This window comes from Monodelphis domestica, chromosome 7 (genome assembly GCF_027887165.1).
Source record: "Monodelphis domestica isolate mMonDom1 chromosome 7, mMonDom1.pri, whole genome shotgun sequence".
Lineage (NCBI taxonomy): Eukaryota > Metazoa > Chordata > Mammalia > Didelphimorphia > Didelphidae > Monodelphis > Monodelphis domestica.
This window is the reverse complement of record NC_077233.1, coordinates 31,614,177-31,623,872: the sequence shown is the minus strand read 5'-3', so window position 1 is coordinate 31,623,872 and position 9,696 is coordinate 31,614,177.

Here is a 9,696-nt window from a genome sequence, read left to right as displayed (position 1 = left end):
TAGACCTGTGCTGGAATTCAGCTTCAGATACATACTAGCTCTATGACCCTGGGCATTTACTTAATCACCACTTTCCTCAGTTTTCTCATCTGTTAAATGAAAATAAACTTTCTCTGGGCCCAAGTCAAGTACTATATCTGTGATTTCAGACTTTAATTGTATTTAATATACATATGTATACAACAGTCATACATGTTATATATATGTTATATGTATATATAATATGATATACATATATTACACACAAACACACATATATACATATAGTTATATCTTCCACATGATAACTTTTCCCAACATGATTTTGATATGTCATGGGTTGGCATAAGAAATTAAATTGGAATTTTGGGGGGTTTTGTGGAAGCCACAGATGACATATAAAGGTCAGCAGATGACAAAAAATGTTTAGAAACTCAGAAATGTATAAACATATGAATAATATTGTATAATGTCAGCATAATTTATCTTAAAAAAAACCCTGACTTTCTGTCTTAGAATTAATACTCTATATTGGTTCTAAGGCAGAAGAGCAGTAAAGGCTAGGCAATGGGGGTCAAGTGACTTGCCCAGGGTCACACAGCTAGGAAGTGTCTGAGGCCAGATTTTAACCCAGGAATAATTAATCTTTTAATAACATAAATATACAATTTGCTTTATAGTCCATAAAAGAAAAAATAAAAAAAAATTCAGACTTCTTTTCTGGTATGAGGGGAAGGCCAAAAATGTTATGTGGATTTTCCAGCTCATGGGGGCACCATGCCCTTAACACTTGCAATGTGAAAAGAATATCTACATTTAAGATGATTCTTTTGAGACAGTGCACCTGGATTCAGGAAGACCTGGACCCCAATTGTAAAAATTAAAATTATATCTCTAATAATAAAATTATATTTTGAGCTTTATTATTGATCATTAGAAATCAAGGAATAAAAAAGATACAAAATAAAGACCATGTGCTCTTGGCTGGTTAGCCATTTTTGGCCATCCCCACTTACTACCATCACTGCTGATTCTACATCAGAGAAGAGGAGCCTCCAAAGCCCACGCCCTTTATCCTGTCTATAGGAAGTACGTAATGACAGGAAGTTGGTGGGCTTTTGGGATATGTAGTTCTTTTTTTTAGGGTAACAGATTTTCAATCATACAAAATCCAGCATCAGAAAATAACTAACAGCAATGTGATACTGGATATTGTTCATAACCTCTATCTGCCTCAGTTTCCTCAAATATAAAATGAGGATCATAATCATACTTACTTTCCAGGGTTGTTGTGAGGATAAAATGAAGCAATATTGGTAAAGTGCTCTTCAAACTATAAAATGTTATATATATATATCCTAGCCATTGTTATTATGAATAATATATAATATTAATGTTATAATTATTATATAATATATTAATATTGATATTATATTATTAAAAGAAGTCATATTCTTCAGAGAGAAATGTGGGGGCTAATAGAAGGAAATTTTTCTATTTTTATTCCAATTTTCTACACATTTGTAAAATTTAATTCTACAGGGCAAAATGATTTCTGGCATATTCTCATGAAATCTCTCTGCATTATGTGCCATTGTTTATTAAATGCTAAACTACATAAATATAATCAATTATTCACTGGATTGGAATCTCTGTTGCTCACAGTACCTACCAGAGCATGATGTCTACAATAGGTGATTAATTGATGTTTTGCAATAAACCAAGAGATTTTAAGAGTAATAGATTTGGGTGTGAAGGAGTAATTTGAAGTAATATTGAGTTGACAAAATGAGAAATTTCCAATAAAAAAGAAAACCAGAAGGAAAAGTTCAAAGACAAACTGACCCCAAAGATGGGACTAATTAGTTTGGAAATGAAACTAATATATTGGTAGCTGCTACATTTCGAGATCTATCAGTCAGTTGGCCAGTTGTCAACTTTCTAATTTTTTAAGGTAAAAAAATGAATGAAAAACAAAACCCTGTTTCTTCATGTTTAAAGGGCAAAAATGAAATGGGGAAAAAATAGGTAGCTATAGTATGGTACAGTGTAACATTGCTGGCTCTGGAGGCAAATTCTGCTTTTGAAGCTATCTGGGCCACCTTGGGTAAATCACTTTAACTTTCCTGAGCCTGATTACTCTCACTCAGACAGCTAAGTGCCTATGTAAAGAGAGTGCTGAGTCTAGAGAAAGAAAGACCTGAATTCAGATCCAGCCACATATATATATATATACATATATTTATATATTTACATATATATATTTATATATATGGTTTTGTGGCCCTGGGTAAGTCTCTTAATCTCTCCCTCTTTTTCCACAACTGCAAAAATGGAGATAAGAAAAATACCTGTCTCCCAGGATTTTGTTTTGAGGATTAGATGAGATATTTATAAGGCACTTACCTGGTTTACTATGGTACACAATAAATGCTTGGTTCCTTCCTTCTTTCTTTCATATAAAGTGAGAGGGTGGAACTAGATGGATTCTAAGCTCCTTTCCAACATACATATGGTTGTGTAGTAATTGAAGTAGCATCAGAGAAGAAGCTAGGTGACTCAATGGAAAGAATACCAGACTAGAGAGGGGAGGTCTTGAGTTCAAATCTGTTCTCAGATGCTTCCTAGCTGTGTGACCCTGGGCAAGACATTTAACCCCAATTGCCTAGCCTTTAATTTTCTTCTGTCTTGGAACTCCTATTTGGTATTGCTTCTAAGATAGGAAATAAAGGTTTTTTTTTTAAAGAAGAAAAAAGAAAGAACATCAGATTGGGAATCAAGAAATCTTGGTTCTCATTGAGGCTATGGGTAAGTCAATTCATTTATTTGGGAAAGGTTTATTTAAGTTACCTCAGGGATTCACTCCCAGACGTAATGGTTTATGCCTGGTTTTTTTTTCAAAACTAGTAATATAAAATAATGAAGCTAAAAATGATGGATAAAACTAAATACAAGAAAATTGTGGGCTTTTCTTAAATGGGCAATTTTCTATGCAGATTTGAAAATTTTTTAAAAGTTTTTTTTTTTTTTTGAAATGAGATCCTTAGGATACAGGCACTACTACACTGCTGGTGGAACTGTGAATTGGTCCCATTATTCCAGAAATAAATTTGCAATCATGACAAAAATATGACAAGTCTAAAGATCCTTCTCCTCAGCCTACTGTCAAGGAGATCAAAGATACCAAATATACACCAAAATATTCATAATAGTACTTTCAGTAGCAGAGAAGACGTAAGGGAGATGCCTTTCAGTTGAGGAATGGCTAAACAATTACAGAATACAAACATAAGGGAATATTCCTCTGCCAGAAGAAATTATGATTATGAAAACATAAGAGGATCATGAGAAGACTTACATGAAGACAAGAAGAATTACTTCAGAATAAAGTAAGCAAAACTAGGAAAACAATGCATACAATGGCTATGTCAATGTAAAAGAGAAAGAAACGAAATTGAAGACTTTGTAATTGTTATGATCAAACTTGGCCCTGGAGGAGATTGAGAAAATTTTCTGTTTTTTTCTGTTTTAAAATTTTTTAAATTTTTCTGTTTTTATTTTCTGCTTTTAATATAGTCTCAGAGGTGAAGAATTATGGGTGTGGAACATTGCAGATACTGTCATTTATGGTTGATGTGGTGATTTATTTTGTTAAAATGTTCTATCTTTCTATCTGTCTATCTATTTAACAATCAATGAATCTATTGATCTATCTATCTATTCATGTCTGACTGCCTTTCTATCACTCTGTTTTTCTTTCTCTGTTAACTATGTATGTCTCTATCTGTCTCTGCCTCTGTCTCTATATACCCGTCTCTCTATCAGTCTGCTTTTCTACCTGTCTGTCTATCTATCTTTTATCTGATTGGCAGTCTGCTTTTCTATCTTTCTCTTTGTGTGCGTATGTATGTATGTAATCTATCCATCTCTGTCAGTCTGCCTATCTATCTTTATCTATCTATTTATATGTCTGTCTATCCATCCATCCATCCATCTATCTATCTATCTATCTATCTATCTATCTATCTATCTATCTATCTATCTATCTATCTATCTATCTGTGTCTGTCTGCCTTCCTATCAGTCTTCTTTTCTCTCTCTCTTAAGTATGTTTTTCTCTCTCTGTCTCTCTCTGCCTTTCTTTCAGTCTGCTTTTCTATCTCTCATATGTATGTATGTAGCTAATCTATTTATTTTTGTCAGTCTGCCTATCTTCCAGTCTACCAGTCTGCCCATTTGCCTTTCTACCGACCTACCTACCTACCTATCTATCTATCTATCTATCTATTCATCTATCAGTCTGCTTTTCTATCTTTCCCTCTCTATGCACATATGTATATATATGTGTGTGTGTGTATGTATATATGTATGTATGTATCTGTCTATCTAGCTCTTTGTTAAATGGAATGGCTTTTTGTGAAAGAGAGGAAGACATTTTTGGAACTGAAAGTAGTCTAAAAACACCAGAGAAGGATAGAAATAAGTCATATAAACTTGAATAATAAATAACTCAAAGAAAAAAAGAAACAATAGTTTTTAGGATTTATTTACATATTATTATTTATTACATGGATTTTTTGGCAAAAAAAAATCTTATTTATTTATTTATTTATTTTTATTTTGAATGAATTTATTTAGTCAATTTAGAACACTATTCCATGGCTACAAGAGTCACATTATTTCCCTCCCTCTCCTTCTTCCACCTTCCTGCAGCTGACACACAATTTCATTCGGTATTACATGTGACCTTGATCAGAACCTATTTCCATGTTGTTGGTGTTTTCATTAGGATGTTCATTTAGAGTCTATATCCCCAGCCATATGTATTGACTCATGTATACAAGCAGTTGTTTTTCTTCTGTGTTTCTACTCCCACAGTTTTCCCTCCAAATGTGGATAATGTTTTTTCTTGTAGATTCTTCCAAGTTGTTCAGGATCACTGCATTGCTACTAATAGAGAAGTCCATTACTTTGATTGTACCACAGTGTATCAGTCTCTGTGTACATTGTTCTCCTGGTTCTGCTCCTTTTGCTCTTCATCAATTCCTGGAGGTCATTTCAGTTCCCACGGAATTCCTTTACTTTATTATTCTGTTGAGCACAATAGTATTCCATCACCAACATATACCACAATTTGTTCAGCCATTCCCCAATTGAAGGGCAGCCACTCATTTTCCAGTTTTTTGCCACCACAAAGAGCACAGCTATGAATATTCTTGTACAAGTCTTTTTCCTTATTATCTCTTTGAAGTACAAACCCAGCAGTGCTATGGCTGGATTAAAGGGCAGACAGTCTTTTAGCGCCCTTTGGGCATAGTTCCAAATTGCCCTCCAGAATGGTTAGATCCATTCACAACTCCACCAGCAATGCATTAATGTTTCAACTTTGCCACATCCCCTCCAGCATTCATTACTTTCCATTGCTGTCATGTTAGCCAATCTGCTAGGTGTGAGGTGGTACCTCAGAGTTGTTTTGATTTTCATCTCTCTGATAATAAGAGATTTAGAACACTTCTTCATGTGCTTATTAATAGTTTTGGTTTCCTTAACTGAAAATTGCCTATTCATGTCCCTTGCCCATTTATCAATTGGAGAATGTCTTGAATTTTTGTACAACTGGTTTAGCTCTTTATAAATTTGAGTAATTAGACCTTTGTCAGAGGTTTTTGTTATGAAGATTGTTTCCCAGTTTGTTGCTTCCCTTCTAATTTTGGTTGCATTAGTTTTGTTTGTACAAAACCTTTTTAATTTGATGTAATCAAAATTATTGATTTTATATTTTGTGATAATTTCTATCTCTATTGGTTTTAAAGTCTTTCCTTTCCCAAAGATCTGACATGTATACGATTTTGTGTTCACCTAATTTGCTTATAGTTTCCTTATTTATATTCAAGTCATTCACCCATTCTGAGTTTATCTTGATGTAGGGTGTGAGATGTTGATCCAAACCTAATCTCTCTAATACTGTCTTCCAATTTTCCCAGAAGTTTTTATCAAATAGGGGGTTTTGGTCCCAAAAGCTGGGATCTTTGAGCTTGTCAGAGAGTGTCTTTCTGAGGTTACTTGCCCCAAGTCTGTTCCACCGATCCTCCTTTCTGTTTCTTAGGCAGTACCAAATGTTTTTGATGACCACTGCTTTATGGTATAGTTTGAGATCTGGGACTGCAAGGCCTCCTTTCTTCTCATTGTTTTTTCATTATTTACCTGTATAGCCTTGATCTTTTGTTCTTCCAAATGAACTTTGTTATGGTTTTTTCTAATTCAGTAAAAAAGTTTTTTGGTAGTGCAATGGGTATGGCACTAAATAAGTAAATTAATTTGGGTAAGATTGTCATCTTTATTATGTTAGCTTGTGCTACCCATGAGCAGTCAATGTTTTTCCAATTTTTTAGATCCAGTTTTAATTGTGTGCAGAATGTTTTGTAATTGTGTTCATATAGTTCCTGTGTTTGTCTTGGGATATGGATTCCTAAGTATTTTATATTGTCTAGGGTGATTTTAAATGGAATTTCTCTTTCTAATTGTTGCTCTTGAGATGTGTTAGAGATATATAGACATACTGATGACTTATATGGGTTTATTTTGTATGCTGCAACTTTGCTAAAGATGTTGATTATTTCCACTATCTTTTTAGTTGATTCTCTGGGGTTCATTAAATAGCCCATCACATCATCTGAAAAGAGCAATAGGCTGGTCTCCTCACTGCCTATTTTAATACCTTCAATTTCTTTTTCTTCCCTAATCACTACAGTTAGTGTTTCTAGTACAATGTTAAATAATAGAGATGATAATGGGCATCCTTGTTTCACTCCTTATCTTTTTGGGAAGGCTTCTAGTTTGTCCCCATTGCAGATGATGTTTGCTGATGGTTTTAGATATATATGATTTATTTTTTTAGGAAAGGCCTTTCTACTACTATGCTTTCTAGTGTTTTCAATAGGAATGAGTGTTGTATTTTATCAAAGGCTTTTTCTGCATCTATTGAGATAATCATGTGATTTTTGTCGATTTGCTTGTTAATATGTACAATTATGTGGATGGTTTTCCTAATACTGAACCATCCTGGCATTCCTGGTATGAATCCTACCTGTTCATAGTGAATAACCCTCATGATCACTTGCTAGAGTCTTTTCGCTAGTATCCTATTTAAGATTTTTGTACCTTTATTCATTAAGGAGATTGGTCTATAGTTTTCCTTCTCTGTTTTTGACCTTCCTGTCTTTGGAATCAGTACCATATTTGTGTCCTAAAATGAATTTGGTAGAACTCCTTCTTTGCTTATTCTGTCAAATAGTTTGTATAATATTGGGATTAGTTGTTCTTTCAATGTTTGATAGAATTCATTTGTGAACGCATCTGGACCTGGGGATTTTTTCTTAGGGATTTCTTTCATGGCTTGTTCAATTTCTTTTTCTGATATGGGGTTGTTTAGGTAATCTATTTCTTCCTCTCTTAGTCTAGGCAATTTATATTTTTGTAACTATTCATCAATATCACCTAGATTTCCATATTTATTGCCATATAATTGTGCATAAATATTTTTAGTGATTGCCTTGATTTCATCTTCATTAGAGGTGAAGTCTCCCTTTTCATCTTGGATACTATCAATTTGGCTTTCTTCTTTTCTTTTTAAAATTAGATTGACCAGTACTTTGTCTATTTTACTTATTTTCTCAAAATTCCAGCTTCTATTCTTATTTATTAAATCAATAATTCTTTGACTTTCAATTTTTTAATTTCTCCTTTGATTTTTAGGATCTCTAAATTAGTCTTAATCTGAGGATTTTTAATTTGTTCACTTTCTAGTTTTTTAATTTGCATGCCCAATTCATTGACATCTGCCTTCTCCAATTTGTTAATATATGAACTCAAGGATATGAGTTTCTCCCTGAATTCTGCTTTGGCTGCATTCCATAGATTTTGAAAGGATGTCTCATCATTGTCATTTTTTTCAATGAAGTTATTAAATGTTTCTATGATTTATTCTTTAACTAAACGATTTTGGAGAATTGTATTGTTTAGTTTCCAATTAATTTTTGATTTGCCTCTCCATGTACCCTTACTAATTATTATTTTCATTGCATTGTGATCTGAGAAGGTTGCATTTATTATTTCTGCTGTTTTGCACTTGTTCATAACGTTTTTATGCCCTAATACACAGTCTTTGTGAATGAACAATGTGCTGCTGAAAAGGTGTATTTCTTTTTGTCCCTATTTATTTTTCTCCACATATCTACTAACTTTGTTTTCAAAGATTTCATTCACTTCTCTTACCTCTTTCTTATTTATTTTTTGGTTTGATCTATCTAATTCTGATAAAGGAAGGTTCAGGTCTCCCACTAGTATAGTTTTTCTATCTATTTCATCCTTGAGCTCCACTAGTTTCTCCTTTAGAAATTTGGATGCTATGTCATTTGCTGCATACAGTGAATCTTAAAACTGCTCAGACTCTACTTCAGAAGATTTGATTAAGCTATTCCCCATTTTTAACAATGGAGGTACTTGGTCAGGAATGTATTGAGAACTTTAAAATTACTCCACCATGCTCAGACAGTGTCTTAGGGGAAGATAAAGTTGTAAACTCCTGATAGAACAATGAAAGTCCCCAACTTATACTTATAGTGAAGCAAAAACCCTAAGCTAGGTGGTCTATTTTTAGATCTAATACAAAAGGATGCTAAGTACCTATAAAGGTTAAATTAGTCACTAAAAGGTCAAGCAACTTACAAATGCAAGCTTAACAAAAGAGGTGTGAAGTATTCAGAAGATATTCTCACCCAGAGAAGGTGAGAACTAAAGAGTGGTGAGAACTAAGAATGGGCAGTCCTGGGAAAAAGTGTCTACTATGATTGGTAGATGTGAAAATTTAGGGGAGATGACATAAGAGAAAATTTCTTTAAAAGGAGAATTCATTTCAGTTTGGTTTTTTAGTTCAGTTTGGAAGCTGAATTGGAGCTCTGAACTTAGTTCATGAGTTTAGGAGTTCAGTGAAGGACTGGAGCTTGCTTGGGACAATCTTGTGGTTAGTGATAAAGACTGACTCTCTCTTCCTTAAGGCTCAGGCCTAGGCCATTTGTAACTCTCTCTCTCTCCCTCCCTCCCTCTCTCTCTCTTCCCTTAATTCCTTCATTTGTATGAATTAAAATCTCCATAAAACCCAGCTGACTTGGGTATTTTCATATTTGGGAATTTTCCCATGGCGACCACTTATTTTTAATATCAATAAGGACACTAAAATTATCTTTACAGTTTGGCCAAAACCTTTACAGTTTTGGCAATTCACAGTCTTGGAACCCACATTTTCATGGTTACAATACTTGTTGAGTACTGATATTTCCTCATTGTCTTTACTGCCTTCTATCAGGATGTAATTACCTTCCCTATCCCTTTTAACTAGATCTCTTTTTACTTTGGCTTTGTCAGATATCATGATTGTGTTGTGTTATCAGTTGATGCCCAATAGATTTGACTCCATCCTCTTGCTTTTAGCCTATGCATATCTATCTTCCTCATGTGTGTTTCTTGTAGACAGCATATGGTAGGGTTTTGGATTCTAATCCACTCTGATATTGACTTGTATTTTATGGTTGAGCTCATTCCATTCACATTCAGAGTTATGATTACCAGCTTTTATATTGTGCATCATTTTGATTTCTACTCCTAGTCCTGCCCTTTCTTCTTTCTCTATTTCTTTCTACACCAATGTTTTGTTTTTAAT